The 19,142-nt window shown below is 42.4% G+C and overlaps 1 protein-coding gene across 14 annotated transcripts in view; it reads right to left on the reverse strand.

Annotated features, from left to right (window-relative positions):
* Positions 1 to 19,142, reverse strand: part of NRCAM (neuronal cell adhesion molecule) — a 255,655-nt gene that overhangs the window by 188,692 nt on the left and 47,821 nt on the right. For 13 of the 14 annotated variants that reach the window (XM_081800731.1, XM_081800737.1, XM_081800739.1 and 10 more), the window contains exon 2: positions 16,438 to 16,596. The gene's annotated coding sequence lies outside the window, so the exon portion shown is untranslated. Of the gene's footprint in view, positions 1 to 11,046; positions 11,104 to 16,437; positions 16,597 to 19,142 lie in introns of all 14 variants that reach the window. The other variant, XM_081800727.1, reaches the window with a different exon arrangement.

The following is a 19,142-nucleotide window of genomic DNA, read 5'->3' on the forward strand; positions in this document are numbered from 1 at the left end:
ATCCCTATCCAGCTGAATTCCTGAGACCAGACGAAATCCAGGTCTCCTACTCCTCTGCCATCTTGCTCCGCCCCTTCCCTACGTATTTCTGGCGAACTTCTAATATCCTTCAGGACCGAGCTGAAATATCTTCACCTGTGATAACATTAATTTGTATATTGGGACCCCCAAAATGGAGGCTGCCCCAGTGGCCCGGCCCATGCCACAGATTTAAACCTAAGTTAGTTATGAGAAACACCTTTCCAGAAAAACTGACACCAATCACAATCCTCCAACTCAGCTTTAGCTAGCCTACTTTACCCTAGAAAACAGGACCTGCCAGTCTTATAACAAAATTCCTCACACCCTAGCGAATCATTCCCCATTTCCATGTTGCCCCTTCTAACACTATAAAACTCACTCTTACCTGAAACCCCTTGGGATCAGTGTTCCACTGTTTGTGAGGCACTGTATTTCCATCATCCATGGGTAGTTTTCCTTTGAATAAAGGACATCAAACTCAAAAAAAAAAAAAAAAAAAGAAAACAGAAGGAAGGAGCATCACAGAAAAAGAACAGAGAAGAAGGGAGGAAATGGGGTGCGGTGGGGGGGGGTGGTCAGTTGAAACCAGAATGGTGCCAATTGACAAGCACGAAAGGCAGGCTTTCCTGAGGACGCTGCCGCTGAAATTCTGACAATAAGCCAGGAAGGTACTGTGGTTTCAGATTGGCAGGACCTGGAGGCCTGACACAAACAAATTAAAATCCTTCTTGAGATCAGCATCAGGATTCCCAGATATTAAGTTCATTCTATTACAGCCTCATAAATAATACCACCAGCATGTAGGGGAGCAGGCTTCCATGAAGGAAAATCAGAACAATAGCTGTAAATGCTCAAGGACTTCAAATGTGATCATTATCAGATACTAATAAAAATTACTATATCTGAAATGTTTTTTTAAAATAGTATGGTAATAAAAATCACAAAGGAACACACAATGGAATATTATTCTGCCTTAAAAAGGAAGGGAATGCTGACACCTGCTACAACATGGATGAGACTTGAGGACATTATGCTTAGTGAAATAAGCCAGTCACAGACAAATACTGTACAAGTCCACTTCTCTGAGGTCCCTAGAATAGTCAAATTCATGGAGACAGAAAATAGGATGGTGGTTGCCAGAGGCTGGGGGATGTGGGGGGATATGGAATTGTTTAATGGGGATAGAATTTCCATTTTGCAAGGTGAAAAGCGCTCTTGAGATTGGCTGCCCAACAATGTGAATGTACTTAACTGTGCACTTAAAGATGGTTAAGATGGTACATTTTTATTATCTGTATTTTACCACAATTAAAACAGGTTTTTAATCACAAAAAATATATTATAAAAGTGACTAGGCAGATTTACAAAATAGCAAATGAAACTTTCGAAAATGAAAAATAAAATCACTAAAAAATGTTTTAAACACTCAATATATGATAAACATTATATTAGCCACAGCTAAAGCATTATTAAAAAGGAAATAGAGCTTAAAAAAAAAGGAAAATAGAGCTAAACAAATGATCCATATTCTAGCACAAAGCAGAAGAAAAATACAAAAGAGAGGTTAAGTCATAGAAAATCAAATGAGAAGGGCTAAGGAAATGCAGTTAGAACCTCAAAGAGGAAGAACAGAAGTGAGGCCATGTTCAAAGAAGTAATGGCTGGGATTTTTCCAGATTTGATGGAGGACATTAATTCATTGCCATAGGAACCACAGTATATACCAAGAAGGATAAATGATAAAAAATACCACCTAGACATATTATAATAAAACTACAGATTTCCAATGACAAGAGACTACCTTAAAAACAATCCAAGAGAAAAGGCATCTCATCTACACAGAGCAAAAGTTAAACTGCCTACAGACTTTCCATCTTTTACTCATCCTGGTTTAGGTATATATATATACCAGTACAACCGTTTTGGAAAACAATCCTCCACTATCTGGTAAAGTCAAAGATGCACATACACAGCTACCCAGCAATTAGACTCCTCAAAAAAACAAACAGCGAAAGAAAACAACAGAAACAAACATTGCACGTGTGAATCAAGAGACACGTATAAGAAGGTTCATAGCAGCATTGCTTGTAATCAGCCCAAAGGGATAAAAAATTGTGACATATACTATTGGCATTGAAAAAAAAATCACCTTGAAGAAATCTCATAAACATAATGTGAAAAATTAGTATGACATTAATTATATGTGGTTCAAAATATGTAAAATTAAACAATGATTTAGGGTCATGTTTATCTCTTGGCAAGGGGGTGTGATCAAAGAATATAACACAAGCATATAATAATGTTAGACTTCCTATGCTAGTTGTGTTCATTTCTAATCTTTTCACCTTACATACACGTTATATTCATTTTTAAAAATATTAATAGCTAGCAATTTACTGTTTAATTCTAATAATGACTCTGTGAATGACAGAAGTACTGTTTTACCCCCCCTTGTACATATGGGGAAACTGAGGCACAGACAATTAAGTAACTTTCCCAAGGTTCCAGGCTGGCAAATGGTAGAGCCAAGAGCAGAATCTCGGCACTTTGTTTCCATATTCTCTTTTTTGTATCTATGTAATATTCCATTCTAAAAATAAAAAGAAATGAAAAAGAGAAAAATACTTGGCATTAATGCTTCAAGGGCTAATGCCATTAAAAATGTTTTGCAAAAAGCTAAATATGTTGTGTGTATATAGGTATGTGAGTGTAATAAGAAATATGTATCAAAAAGTTAATAATCATTTTACCTGTGTAAATTTTTTCTTCATTTTTTAAAATTATCTGCAGTGAATATTTATTTTTACTCAATGGGGGAAAAAGTCAACATTATTTAAACAGACTCCTGCCTTTGGCTTTTAAAAAATAAAACACATACCCTAAATCACGTGGTAAATTGCATAGTCAGCCTAATTACATCTTCCCTGGCAGATAACAGATAACCCTGAGTATTACTGGTTCCAAAAAAGGGCCTTCATTTTGTATCCAAAGGCAAATAGTGTTTTAAATCTCAGCAAACATTTTTAAGTCTGGTGAGGAGTTGCTTGGGGCTGGTCTTGACACACACCTCAGCCAATTTCTGTGGCTTCAGGGCAATTCCAGCAGCACAAGGCAGAAGGGTACCTGTGGGGGTGGGGGGGCCTTTGTGCACAGCCGCCCAGCTGAATAAGGAGAGACACAGAGGGAATTTTATGCAACCATCAAGAAACAGACTCACAATACAAAGAGATTAGCTGCCTGACTAGCAAGTTGAGAAAAACAGTCGGACAGCAGTGCCAGTTTCCCGCTGGCATTCAGGAAAGCAGGGCAGGCTGTGGGGCGCCGCGGGGAAGACGCTGTGTGGTGCCGAACCCACAGGGGCACTTTAGGCGTTGCATCTGTTCTGTTTTCCAGGGGAGGGGGGAATAACGCATTTCTGCGAAGCAGTTTTTGGTTTTTCGAATCTATCTTTTTTTGTTTTTGCGTATCGCCGGCACACCTGTGACGCAGCGGCACACAGGCGCGCAACCCTGTGATCTGACAACTCTGCACGCGCCGCTTACCTCCACCACAGCGTGGCTGCGTGTGTCCCGGCACGCCGGGACTACGGTATCACCGCCCGGCCTTTGCCGGGCCTCGTATTCCCGTGACGTACTCACTCCGTACCCGCGCCCGGGCCTTGGGAAGGCGGGCGGACCCTCCACAGGCCGAGAGCGGAGAACCGCAGAGGCCGGTGGCTTTCGCCGGTGGAGAAGCACCGAGTCAAGCCCCGGGCGCGTAAGCGCGAGCGCCCAGCCGCAGGTCCGGGGGCGGCAGGCTCCGCACGCCCGCCCGGCTTTCTAACATTTTTAACAACTTCATACAGCCAAACGAAAACCGCCTCGATGTTCCAAAGGTCATTATTCCAACTGCACACGGCATCAGTGTCCACTGAACAACCAGAGAGCACTGTGGAACACCCGCTTTTGGCCAACAGCTCCCAGGACGGCTCCTTCACTTAGCAGCTTGGCGCACTGCCGCGGATCGCAACGTCTCTCCCGAAGCTTTGGATCCTGGCTGTTCTCGAAAGGGACAGAACAACACCTGCACATAGATGCTCTGGGAACAGTCCTTCCGCCTCGGTCCCATTTACTCACCCCCAGCCGCGCCACACCACACACACACACACACACCACACACACCACCACATCACACACACACAACAGACCACACACAACAAACCGCACCACACACACACACACACACACCACACACCACCATACCACACCACACACACACCACACACACCACATCACACCACACACAACAGACCACACACACACACCACACACACCACACACACCATACACATACATACCACATCCACACCACACCACACACACCCCACACACCACCACATCACACACACACAACAGACCACACACAACATACCACACCACACACACACACCACACCACACACACATCACACCACACACAACATACCACACCACACACATACATACCACATCCACTCCACACACACACCACACCACACACACTCCACACCCATACCACACCACACATACACATACCACATCACATCACACACACACACCACACACATCACATCACACCACACACACCACACCCACTCCACACCCATACCACACCACACATACACACACATCACACCACACTGTACCACATCACACCACACACTTACCACATCACACCACACACTTACCACACACACACCACACACTACATGCACACACCACACCACATGCATACACCACACACATACACACCACATACATCACACCACACACACAACATACACACACCACACCATACACACACACGCACACACACCCACACACCCTGTGCCTTCTTAGAACCATGTAGCCTAAGAAAACAGCCTTCAAAGGTCACTCCTGTCTGGCTCATGACCTCCCAAATCAAGATTAACAACTCGAATGTATTAAAATGAGAATTGGGAGTTATTTTTCACTTTAGATTTCATTTAAAAATAACAAATTACAAAATAGTAGCTGGAAGGGGAACCTGCTAATGAATATTTACGAAGTCTGCTAACCAGAAATAAAGACAAAAGCTGCCTTTTCTTGTCACATTAAAGTGAAAACAAACAAGACCTGGAGGAGGCAGCAGGAAAGTCCAAACGAAACTCTGATTGCAGGGATGAAGACAAGCAGTGCAAGTCCAATAGAATATAGAGCTGGGACTGGATGATGCACAATCCCAAGAATTCTAATGAACACAATCCAGGGACCTTCATGGCGTTCCATCTCCAACAAGGGCAGTCATTTGGCTCATGGTGAATAGCTCTAACTCTTGGCTTTCTAGCTAAAGAAGATGGAGAAATTTCAATAAAAATTAAGAACAAGAGGTTGAAAAATGCTCCTTTTTAATGAAATACAGTCTCATACTCCATCAACTCCCATTTTTGCCAAAGACAACTGTATGTCCTTCTTGGGGCCAATAACCTGGTGAAATATGATGATAAAGGCTGCAATTTCTTAGTTATTTTATGTTGGGTATGTGTGCTTGCTTTTCACTTCTGAGTTTCAGTGACAGCTGAGTGGGGCAACGAAAGTTCTTACTCCCTGGTATGCCAGTAAGAGTCAGAGCTTAGAAGGGGTACATTTGGCTTAAGAGCAGGTTGACAAACAGGAAAAAAAATTGTTGAAGGGCACAGCTGGGCTGGGGGAAAAGCAAGCTTTCATTTCCATATGAGTCTGAAGCTTTAAAAGCAGACTAGAGTGCATGAAACTTTTAAAAACCTGAAAGTCACTAAAAATCTATCAGATCTGCTAGAGACCTCTTCAAAGGGAAGGGAGATTTGACAGCAACAATAGGAATAGTAATAAATCCCTTTCATGTTATTACCACAGGGGCTGAAATTGTCCTTAAATTACAGTACTTCACCTTTAAAGTACATGAATCCCTAGGCATCTTGTTAAAATGCAGATTCTGACTGAGCAGGTCTGGGATGGGGCCTGAACTTCTGCATTTTTAACAAGCTCCCAGGTGATGCCCTTGCTGCTTGTCTGTAGCCCATGCTTTTAGTAACATGCATGTACAACACTAAAATAGAAGCCCGAAGATCAGAGTTTTAGCACCTCTTGTGGGTTTCACATTAAGATTTGGAGGCATATCCCCAAGCGGTTTCCTTTTCTTTCTTTTCTTTTTTAAGATTGATTTATTTGAGAGAGAGAAAGAGAGAGGGTACATGAGCAGGGGGAGGGGTGGAGAGAGAAGGAGAGAGAATCCTTAAGAAGATCCCCCCCAGTGGGGAGCTCGTCGATGCAAGGCTCGATCCCAGGACCCCAAGATCATGACCTGAGTCCAAATCAAGAGTCAGACGCTTAACCGACTGAGCCACCCAGGTGCCCCCCACCAAGCGCAGTTTTCTCATTTGACAGACACTCGCTTGCCCTAGTTACCGCATGGGTCATCGTGAGGCTAGAACTAACAACATGCAAAGTGCTTTGTAAATTGCAAAGAACAAAGAATGGCAGCATTATCACCATTATTAAAAGGATCATGAAGCATAAATGACTGAAGGACCCAAAGTGCAAACAATTTGGGACGATTCAGACACATGTATTTCCCCAGGTGGGTGGTGGTCACTGTGACCACTGTCATACTCTCTGATGCCCCAGGGGCATGGCTGCACACGCAGTTCTACATAACACCACAGTCAACTGGGTAAAACGAAATGCAGACTAGTATAAATGCCCAAATGCACGAGAGGATTTCAGAGATGGACCAGATTGGTAGGGGCTAGAACAACCAAGAAAGGCTTTGTGGAGAGAGAGCGTGTGTTTTGAGGTATGCTCAAAAGGAAGAGAATGGCTTAAGGTAGCTTAGAGCAGGGCAGGGACAATGCTAAGCAAAATCAGAGAGGGAACTCAATTGGATGAGTCATTCCAGCCGGCAGGCAGCGCCAAACACTCTATTCTCATTGTGTTAGATTGTGTTAGATTCTCATGTGTTAGAACATTAAGGCCTCATCAACAGATGCAGGAGGGACAGTGGCCTGGAATAGCCGGGTAAGGACTGTGCACTTTTTCCTCATGACACAGAGTCATCTGAAGAGTTTTAGCTTAGCAGTAAGAGAAGGAGTGAAATTTGGTATTTTAATGAGCTCTATCAGAGAGAATATTGAAGACACGGAAATCAGTAAGAATACCTTTAAAATTCAGTTTTCTAGCAGTGGGTCTATTTAATCGAGCGAAAAGTGAAATGAAATCTCTATCTGCCTATATATGTTTTTTAAAAATTACAAAATTAAAAAGAATGAAAGCAGAACTGCTTTAGGTCAGGAGGCGATGGGGCCCTGGGGACAAGCTCTCAGGTCTGGTGAAGGTACTATAGTGTGATAAGCATCTAAGATAGGATGCTGGAACTGGAAATCCAAAGGAAACCTAGGTAGACATAGTTCCATGAGAGAAGAACAGTTTATCTGGTGGCTGAGGCTGAACCAGAGCCAGACGTTCTGGCTGCCAATCCAAAAAAGGCTCTTTCATCTCCATCATCTTGTCTCGGCTGATTTGTATTGACAAGATATGCCAAGGAGAAAATGCAAAATCCAATATACTTAGGAGTCATTTAGAAACTTCTTAGTGCCTTCCCCTTATCTTCTGACACTGAGGTCTTCAAAGAGCATTTAGTCCCATATCCACTCTTTAATCTTATCTCTGAGCAATTAATTGATTGCAAAACTTGTTCTCCAAAGCTCCAGACTTCCTGTTGTTGTCTAAAAGCCCTTTGTAGCGATTTCACACTCAGGAATATTTTAACAATGTCCTCCCAAGATCTGAGTTTCAAAAGAACTTACATTGGGTACAAAGGACCGTAGACTTTGATTTAATTTTACAGGTAGGCAGAGCGGTAGGCACAGGAAGAGGGAGATAAAAGATTTTAAAACATATGGAAAGACACCTATTCAATGAAAAAGATTTATTATCACAAAGCCACATAGGAGATCTCTATGGGCATTTTCAAAGATACTACAAGAGATTTTAGTTATAAAGAAAACAAATGTGGATAAATAGTCGTGATCTTCTTCCATTTGCAAAACAGAGCATACATGTTTGAGTTTCTGGAAAGATCATTTCTGAAATCTGAAATCACAGAATCACAGAGTTCAGAGTTCTCCATAAATGCTCTGGGGAGCATTTCAGGGATTCAAGACTGAATGCTGTTTTTCCTTGCTTTGAAGATTTTTTTTTTTTTTTTTTTTAAAGATTTTATTTATTTGACAGAGAGAGACACAGCGAGAGAGGGAACACAAGCAGGGGGAGTGGGAGAGGGAGAAGCAGGCCTCCCGCGGAGCAGGGAGCCCGATGCGGGGCTCGATCCCAGGACCCCGGGACCATGACCTGAGCCGAAGGCAGACGCCCAACGACCGAGCCACCCAGGCGCCCCGAAGATTTTTTTAACTGTATATTCCACAAGCTCCTTTTCATGTCTTATTGTCCAAGAGCAGAGGAATTCCCTTGATACAAATCCAACTATCTTCCTCCTTTAATTTATGTCCATTTTCTCTTGTTCTGTCTTCTGTGAACATGGACAAAACACGTCCAATATCTCTCCTCAAAAGATCTCCATTTACTTGAAGATAGAAGGGAGTTACATACACCTGAATCCCCCAATCTTAAACAATTCCAGATTTTTCACTTTTACTCATAGAATTTTCTTTCCATCTCTTTAATGACTTTAGGTTCCCTTTGGAACCTGGCCCAATTTCTCCATACACTTTATAAAAGGGGACTAACCATGTGGAAGAACGATTTCAATTTGCAGGTGATGCATCTTTTATTAACCTCCATTCTCTACCAAAGCAAATGTTGTAATAAAAATGACATTAAAAATGCATTCTGTATTATAACCAATTGGTCAGAAATTGCCGGTAATTACAATGAAGGTATAATTTAATGAACGTTGCCTGTATCCAAGCACTGAATACTTTGCTGCCAAATCCTGGCAATGACTCTAAGAGGTAGGTGTTGTCATCCCCATTTTTCACAGGAAGGGCCTGGGCTAGATTGTCAGAGATCTTGATTCTGATTCCAGAGCTATGACCTTCTCACAGTGCTATAAAGATACATAATCACAGACTCACGCAAACACATGCATGACATGGACCATGGATGGCTGCTATAGATCAGGCTTCCCTAGAGCTAGACTCTGAGATGGGGATTGCCACACAGGGATTTTATGGGGGAGGGCTCTTGGGCCTGAACAAAGCAGGACAAGGCAGTAGGAGAAACTGGGCTGTGGGACAGTCACAACAAAAGCCCCAGCCGACCCTACCAGTCCTACAGAGTTGTCCTGAATTGGGGCAAGGGTCTTTGTGTCCCCAAACTGACCAGTCATTGAATGTACAATGCTGCCCCAGGTCAGGTGGTATAACCTTGAAGGAGGCAACTCTCTGTAGCCGAGGCCTAAGGACAACCAGCAAGGAGGGACCCAGCCTTGAGCTCTCAGCTGTCAACACCCCCAGAAGCTGGGGAAAGAGTGTCTCAGTCCTAGAGAGGGCAGGGCACTTGGGTGGCACATCACAGCTCAACTACTGTGAGTGTGTTCCGATCGCCAACTTCGGATACCGGTCTGTGTACCTATTTACAGGTTTGTAAGTAATAGAAATCACATAGCTTTAATGCCAAAGAAATAAGTAAGATTGAGTGGGGATAAAGGACCACAAATACTGCTTTAGCTCATGTGTAGGGAATGAGGAATCTATCTCTATTTCTGGGACTCTGTCCCTTTGCTGTGACACTTTCTCCATGTGATACACACACACTAAAATGGTGAGTCTAAATAAAACATGAAAACTTTGATAGCAAAGAGGGGAAGCAGAAAGGACAGAAAATAATTTGAAATACCGGTAACATAATTATTACCCAAGTGGATGTCACTGTGTTTGAACAGTCCTGGTTGATGAAAATATACATGTCCTCCAAGTGAAAGATGATATAAGGAATGAAAAAACCCTGTCCGTAGTTCTGCACCTTCAATAATTTTTTTATCCTCAATCTTTCCTCACAGATTTTATTTTCTAAATGGCATTAAAAAGACATAATTGCCAGGCGCCTGGGTGCCTCAGTCGTTAAGCGTCTGCCTTCGGCTCAGGTCACGGTCCCAGGGTCCTGGGATCGAGCCCTGCATTGGGCTCCCTGCTCCACGGGAAGCCTGCTTCTCCCTCCCCCACTCCCCCTGCTTGTGTTCCCTCTCTCGCTGTGTCTCCCTCTGTCAAATAAATAAATAAAATCTTTAAAAAAAAAAAAAGACATAATTGCCTGAGGATGGTTCTTGCTTAAAAAACAAAGAAACAGCCCAAATACTTTGGCTATTGATCATGAAGTGGAAGTTGTGTTTCATTTTCCATTTTATAATGAGATCAGAAATGTTTTTAAAGTTTAAAATCGAAAGTATTTATCATTTATTGTTATCTATGTATCCATTACGCAGAAGCTTTTAAAAAGCTAGAAAGCCAACAATGAGCGAGAATGGCTTATCGGGGCATGAATTTGAAATAGATCCCAGGGGATAATGAATCCAGCTTATATGATGGGAAAATGTGAAGAGTCATTAATTCATATTATGCTGCCTTGCTATTCTATTAATGACTGCAAAAATAAATTCTCCAGTCACTGTGCTCATTGTAACATGAGCGGTAAGATATCAGCACAGAAGCTGGAGTTCAAAAAGTTAATAACAAACCTGAATCAAGAATAATTTCCCAAATATGCAAACAACAAAAGGTAGTGAAGAGTGAAAATTCAAATGCAGCAACGTTATCTGATTAGAAATCCATCGTCATTGTCCTCCGCCAAAATGGCCCACAAATTGCTGATGTAGTCTATGACCTCTATAGTGGGACTGAATTTGTATCAAAAGTTGGTGGCTCAGCATTTCCTCTCCCCTTTCTTTTTAAAATCCCACACTACGGAAAGGTGTAGGGTAACACATTTTACTGTTAAATATGATTTGAGCCTCTTGGAAGACTGCCCGTTCAAGTCTCACCATGGCAACTCACCTATGGTTTCCACTTTCTGATAGCAGTGGTTCCCAACAGTCCTCGTCCAGCAGGATTCTGTGTTCAAACCACAGGGTGGAAGGAGGGCTTCAATACTTGGATACGAATTCAAACTCTAAATACTTTTATTTATTTAATTTATTTTGAGAGAGAGTGTGTACCAGCAGGGGAGGGGGGAAGGGGAGGGACTGAGAGAGAGGGAGAAAGAGAATCTTAAGCAGGCTCCAGACCTAGCACGGAGCTCCACGCAGGGCTCGATCTCATTACCCTGAGATCATGACCTGAGCCGAAATCAAGAGTCGGGCGCTTAACCGACTAACCCGCTCAGGTGCCCCCAAACTTTAAATAACGTTTACGTGGCAACCACACAGCTAACATACTCTATGCAGTGCTCTGTTTGCATGCTAAACACTGTTGCATTCCACACCCTGCCCACAGTAAGATAGTTCAGAAGAAGACCCTATGACAGAGCCAAACTACAGTGGAGAAAGGTTGGCGTGCCCTTTCCTAGCCATCCTACCATCCTGTGCTCTTTGTCTGTCCGTCCTTATTCATGCTGTTGTGCTGCCAATGTAGCCAAGCTATGCCCAGGGCGAGCCTATCGATGTCTCCCTATACCGGCCCCCCATCTACCAAATGAAGGGTGGTTCACCTGCTTCCCATATCCATGATATACCATTTCTACTGCCAGCTCCATAAACACAAACTGCCAAGGGCTGCACCTTTGGAGACATGTTAGTTTGTGTCTCTGACGCACAGAACATGAGTGAGACAGAAAAAGAGATGCAGAGACAGGCACAGGGCGAAAAAAGAGAGAGACCAAAACAGGAAGACCTATTTCTTGGGCTCTGCACATCAACGAGTGTAAACTCCTTTTGTTACTGGCAGCTTTCGGGATAAGTGAATCATGTTCTATACACGCACTCTGACGACTTACGGCCCACTGCTTTCACAGCAATGACTGACCACTCTGTGAATTTCAGAGAACAGTTCATTGTCCTTGAGACCACCTACAACTTGCAAGCACGTGCCATCAATCTAAGCTACACCGACTCAGCATTTCCATAAATTCATTTTCTATACATAAAATCCACTGGGTATTGCAATGTATTTGACTAAATCAGAAATACTTTGGGCTTAAAAGAGTTGGTTTTAAAATAATTAATGAGTGTCCTTTTTTTTAATGTGTGAAAGTTGTATTTTATTTAAAAAGGGGAAATGAGGGCGCCTGTGTGGCTCAGTTGGTTAAGCGACTGCCTTCGGCTCAGGTCATGATCCTGGAGTCCCTGGATCGAGTCCTGCATCGGGCTCCCTGCTCGGCAGGGAGTCTACTTCTCCCTCTGACCCTCCCCCCTCTCATGTGCTTGCTCTCTCTCATTCTCTCTCTCTCAAATAAATAAAATCTTTAAAAAAAAAAAAAAAGGGGGGAAATGAAACTGGAAACTGGGTTGTTCAGCCAGTACTTGAACTGTGTGTGAATGTGCCTAATACATTATTACTGAAGGTACCTAGTAGGGAGGCACCTGGGTGGCTCAGTCAGTTAAGTGTCTGCCTTCAGCTCAGGTCATGATCCCAGGGTCCCTGCTCAGCGGAGAGTCTGCTTCTCCCTCCTCCCTGCTCTTGTGTGCTCTCTCTCTCTCAAATAAATAAATAAAATCTTAAAAAAAAAAAAAAATGAGAGTACCTAGTAGGGAAAAATTGGCTGGATGACGGATGTTGAGATGATGGTCCTTTTTTAACTAGACCTGAAACATGGGTGGTTTTGATTCTCTACTGATCCTTCATTTCAATAGTGGAACCAGCTTAGAGAAAACAAAAACAAAAGCCACGTTAAAAAAGTTTAAAATTACCAAAATTAAACATAAAACGTTCATCAGGGCCTAAAATAAGAAAGCAAAATCTGCTTGTTGAATGGAGAGCAACTGGCCAAGGCAAATGCCATCAGTATGAACGGATTGACTTAATTCAATTTCTTATTACTTTAAGACATATTAGGTAACCCCACAGTGCTCTAAAAATGTGGAATAAAAGAAAATGAGTAGGTGGAAGGGGCAGCCTGAGTTTCAACAGACCAGGGCTCTGACTCCAGCTGTTAGCATTAGGTCAGTTACTTAATTTTGCTTCAAATTAATATTCTTTTGTGTAAAAGTGAAAGTGATAGATTAGTGGATCTGTAAAGTTTCTGGAAAGATGGTAGAGAAATGGACTAGAAAGAGTAAAAAGGGAGCATTTTGTGATTTTCCAACAGGTCTTAAGGAAAAAAAGTCAGTAAGCTAATTAAGGCCATAGTAATCAAATAAAATTCACTCAAAATAGTACGATTGTCCGTATTATTTGAATTTAAAATTTTTACCCATGACATTCCCTCAGAGAAGGCTCTGAGTAATGTCTAAGTGGGGTAGACTGCTCTGAAACAGTGAAGCCTCTGTTATAACAGCTCCTTTCATGACGTGCTGAGTGATGCTGGAAAAACCCAAAGGAGGGACCCTGACACACCCTGGAGAATGCAGGAAAAATCCTGTTCGATCTCCTGTGGGCAACGCTCATATCCTGGGCAGAGCAATGAAAATGATGACTAGGTAAGAAACCAGGAGATAAACAGAAAAAGAATTACCCTTTGAAAAACAAAGCATGTTCCTTACATAATTTCTGTAAATACTGTGAATTCAAATGAAGAATGGCACAGGCTTATACGTCCGAAATCTTAGGGTTTTCATTGTTTTTTTAAAGACTGACTTAAACTTCCTTTCATCAAACTAAAAAAGTCCCCACATTTGTCCCTAGGAAAAGATCCTTATTTATTTATTTATTGAGAGAGAGAGCATGCACGCTCATGGTGCATGAGCATGGTTGGGGAGGAGCAGAGGGAGAGGGAGAGGGAGAATCTCAAGCAGACTCCCTGTTGAGTGTAAAGCCCAACACAGGGCTCGATCCCAGGACCCTGAGATCATGACCTGAGCCAAAACCAAGAGTCAGAGGGCTCAACCAACTGAGCCACTCAGGGACTCCCTAATTTATTAGACTAAGAAAATAAGAACAACAAATACAGATATGAATGAAATGATAGGTCATGTCAAAATGAAATGGAAATTGAGGGACACCTGGGTGGCTCAGTCGGTTAAGCGTCTGCCTTCAGCTCAGGTCATGATCCCAGGGTCCTGGGATCGAGTCCCGCATCGGGCTCCCTGCTCCGCAGGGAGCCTGCTTCTCCCTCTGCCTCTCTCTCTCGATCTCTCATGAATAAATAAATAAAATCTTTAAAAAAAAAAAAGAAATGGAAATTGAGAATGCAGTGAGTTGTGTTTTAAGTGTATGAACGAATAATTTTTTTATTGAAGTATGGTTGACATATTACACTAGTTTCAGGCGTGCAATATAGTGATTCAACAGTTACATACAGTATGAAATGCTCAGAACAACAGGTGTAGTCACCATCTCTCACCAAACAACATTATTACAATATCATTGACTGTATTCCCTATGTTATACCTTTTCATCCCCATGACCTATGTATTTTATTTTATTTTATTTTATTTATTTTTAAAAAAGGAGGGAGAGAGCGGGAGAGGGGTGTGGGGGGAAGGGGCAGAGGGAGAGAGAATCCCAAGCAGACTCCACGCCCAGCGCAGAGTCCCACATTGGGCTCAATGTCACAACCCTGAGACCATGACCTGAGCAGAAACCAAGAGTCGGACACTCAAACGACTGAGCCATCCAGGTGCTCCTATTTATTTCATAACTGGAAGTTTGTACCTCTTAATCCCCTTCCCCTATTTCACCCATCTCCCCACATCCCCCCATCTGGCAACCACCAATTTGTTCTCTATATCTGTGAGCCTCTTTCTGGGTTTTTGTGTGTGTGTGTGTGTGTGTGTGTGTTTGTTCATTTGTTTTGTGTTTAAATTCCACATATAAATCATATGATTTTTGTCTTTTTTCTGGCTGACTTATTTTGAAAGCTTAAGTACAAAATCAAAGTTATATTTCAAACAAGATTTTTAACTATTGCCTATAACTCCCAAATTAATGTTTCTAGCCTGGAACCTTCCCCTAACCTCCCCGCTTACACTCCCAGCTGCCCAGTGGACATTTCTACCTAGATGTCTCATGTATACTTCAAAGTCCTTTCCTCCCCAAGACAGGTCTGCTTCCCCCCTAGTCTCCTTTTATGTCACCGGAGTCAGAAACCTGAGAATCCCAGGTCCTAACATTTTCTCACTTCCAATGCCCAAACCATTGCCAAATCCAGCATAGTGTAGCTCTTTCAAAGCTCTCTTCCTCTATTCCTCACTGCTTCTTCTCTAATTTCATCCCTCTCATCTCTTCAGTGCAAAACAGTGCAAAACAAATCTTCCCTTAATCTTGCTCACCTCCAGCTGTTTCTCTATACTCTCTCCGAGGTAACATACCTAAAATACCATTGACTACATCTTAAAACTCCTCAATGCTTAGACACACACACACACACACACACACACGCCCTTCATACCTGTGGTTCAACAACCCTGAACAACTTATTATTTCTGCATGCAGGTTTCACACCCCTCTCCCACTGCTCCTGCTGGCAATACCCTCCTCCACTCCACCAGGCCAACTCCTAGTCATCTTTCAAGGGCCGTTTCAGGGGTCACCTCCTCCAAGAAGCCTACTTTTACACACACAATCTCTGGCCCCAGGCTGCATTCAATGTCTTTTTCATTCCTTAACGCACTCTCAATACATTTTCATCATATTGGAGTTGGTCATATCTACTTATGTGTCTGTCTCTTGCATTTGACAGATACTCCTTGAAGGTAAGGACTTACCAGTTTTGCTTCTTGAGATCCTAGCAAAGTTTACAAAAATCAAAATAAAAGTGAATCAAACTATAAAGAAAAACAGATTGGAGGGTATAAGAGTATTTTGGAGGATTATAAATATTTGGAAATAGTAATTGTTTCTCTTACTTACGCAAATAATACTTCATGGTTTACAAAGTGCTTTCATATATATTGTTTTGTTTTATCCTTCAAAAATTCTAAAAGGCAGGGTAAGGCAAATATGAAGGCTCTCAGAAACCCTAAATACATAAGAAATTCCTCTGAGGAGAGAACTGTTATTGATTTTTTTCAAGGTGCGTGCACGCACGCGTGTACATGTATGTTTGTGTTCAAATAAGTCTTCTTAGATCAGAGCTACAACTTCAAATAAATTCCTGTTACATCAAAATAGCCACTTGAATTCCTTCGTAACTACTAAAAAATTCTCCTGAAAAAGAAAAACTCTCAATTCTTTGTAGAGAATTTTCAATTATCTATTCCCTTATTCACTCTTTTCCAAGAAGTAGATTTTAGAACACAGAACAGCTAATTTAGATTTCTAAAGACAAAGAGAGAACTGATTTGCTCTCACCTTCAAAAGATCCACTGGGGCCAAAAGTCTCCTGAAAGTTTCCCTGATGTTTGAAAGCTGTCCTTTTCTCAGAATGATGCCAATAGCTGAGAGCAGTTTTGGCCAAAGTCTTCAACAAACAGGGGTTGTGGGTGCTGAGGAAGAATATCACAAGGATTCCTGAATATGAAAAAAAAAACAAACCACAGAATAGTGTAAATTGTTTTGGGTTAGTTAATTCTATTAAGCTGATATTTCATTCTATCATCCTACTAAATTCGACAAGGGGAACTAAATACATATTAAATTCCATGATTAATTTTAACAACACATTTCTGTACTTAAGAACATCAATGTTTTAAGACTTTAAACAATTTAATGGCCACAGGTAATGAAAACAAGTAACATAATTCCAATTACATTTTCGTGTAGGATAGGAGTCTGAATGACCCCTAAACAGCAGGAAACAACTGTGCACACAAATTAAAGAGGAAAAAAAGGCACTTGATCTTATTCTCCTCTAATACTTCCTGGGAATACTGGTCACTTTACAATCACATCAACACACAAGCTGTGGCTGGGAAGAATCTAATACCGACCGAAAAGAACAAACAGTGAAGAACGAAGTATTTGATCAAGGTTGACGATGTCAGGGAGGAACTCAGCAATGCAATTACATTTTAGAGGTGGCTTTGAAGTCAGTGAGAAAAGAAAGCATCTGGGAATAAAAGGGGGTTGCTAAACACATCACTGTAAGAAAACAAGCATATGGTTAAGGTAGAAAGACACGGAATGAAGCCTTCATTAAATGGAAACCACCTAACAGAAGTACTGAATATTGTGTTTGCTTAATACCTCACTTTTAAGAGAAAGGGTAAAAATCACAGAAAAGAGTATTCAGAAACCTCTTTTAAACCAAAACTTGGGGTCAGTGTGCAGCGAGGAGAGCTGAAGGCGGGAGTGCTAGACCTGCTCCCAGCACTAAGGGTCTGACCTTGGGCATGCTAAGTGCTTCTCAACCTTGTGGGCCCTCAGAGAGCTTGCAGAAAGTATCGCTGGCTTGGCTCCATCCAGGCCAAATAAATCCCTGACATGAAATGAGAATCTCAGGTGGGTCGGAGTCCAAGCACAGGCATTTTTTCCAAAGACACAAAGTCAGAGAAGATGTTTCCAGATGGTTCATCTAGCTCGAACATTTGGCCTCTCCCTAATGGTTTGCACCTGGTAATTCAAGTTTGTCTTAAAACAAATATGATTTAAATTAATAGTATCCAAAGTTTAAGACCCTATAAAATTAGATAGTGCCCCCAATTTTCGAGAAGAGGAGACTGGGGCTCTGAGAAGTATGGTGCCATAGGCAAGGTCCAAGCAAAAGAACACCACTAGGATGGAATCAAGTCTTCTGGGGAGATAATGTCAGATCCTGAGCGGGGGCTGGACACAAGTTTGTCTCCGGCTGGGCCGGGAAGACCAGGAGGCAGGGAGCCACACCCAGACTAGGGCCTGATGCCATAGGCTCTCTGGGCTCCCACCCCTTACAGAATGAGAAGGAGGAAAAAGAATCCTACTAGCTAGATCACAGCACTTCATATGAGCTGAACACTGTGCTAAGAAACGCTCCAATCCTCACAACATTCTCAGACCTAACTACTATTATTATAATAGTTTATTTATAATTTACAAATGAGGAAATTGAAGCCAAGTGAGCTTAGTTTTGTCTCTAGAAAGGGGGAACTGGAATTTTAACAAAGCTAGTCCCTCTCCTAACCATGTATTTCCTAGTGGGAATACAGTTAACAGAAAGTTGGAAGCAAGGCTACTGCTCCGCTCGGTCTCGGCTTTGTCTTTTTTGGTCACAGTGCATTCTCACACTGGAAAGTGGCAACAGAGGCATCCTGGAGTCTTCCTGGTGCTTTCAGATTTTCTCAGGTTAAACACCAATTTCTGTTGTTTGTGACAGGATTCACATTTTATGGAATGATTTTTATTCTCCCTTCACACACACACACACCACACACATACATCATACACATACACACAAACACACCACATACATACCACACACACACGCCACACACATATACACAAACACACATACCACACACAATCACACCACGTATGCATGCACACACACATAACATGCACACAACCACACCACATACACAACACATACACCACACACACACATACCACACACACACCATACACCACACACACACACCACACACACATACCACACATACACACACCACACACACACACCACACACACACACAGAACACACACACACGCCACACATACACACACCACACATACACACACCACACACACACACCACACCACATACACCACACACACACCACACACCCACACACACCACACATAACACATGCCACACACACGCCACACACACACGCCACACATACACACCACACACACACGCCACACACACACCACACATACACACACCACACACACACCACACATACACACACCACACACACACCAGACACACACACCACACACACACCACACATAAACATGCCACACACGCATGCCACACATACACATGCCACACACACACACCACACACACACAACACATACACACACCACACACACACACCACATACACACAACACACACACATACCACACACACATACCACACACACACACCACACACACACACACCACACACACACACACCACACACACACACTACACA

The sequence above is a fragment of the Leptonychotes weddellii genome, chromosome 12, assembly GCF_054177405.1.
Source record: "Leptonychotes weddellii isolate Sample4059 chromosome 12, ASM5417740v2, whole genome shotgun sequence".
Taxonomy (NCBI): Eukaryota; Metazoa; Chordata; class Mammalia; order Carnivora; family Phocidae; genus Leptonychotes; species Leptonychotes weddellii.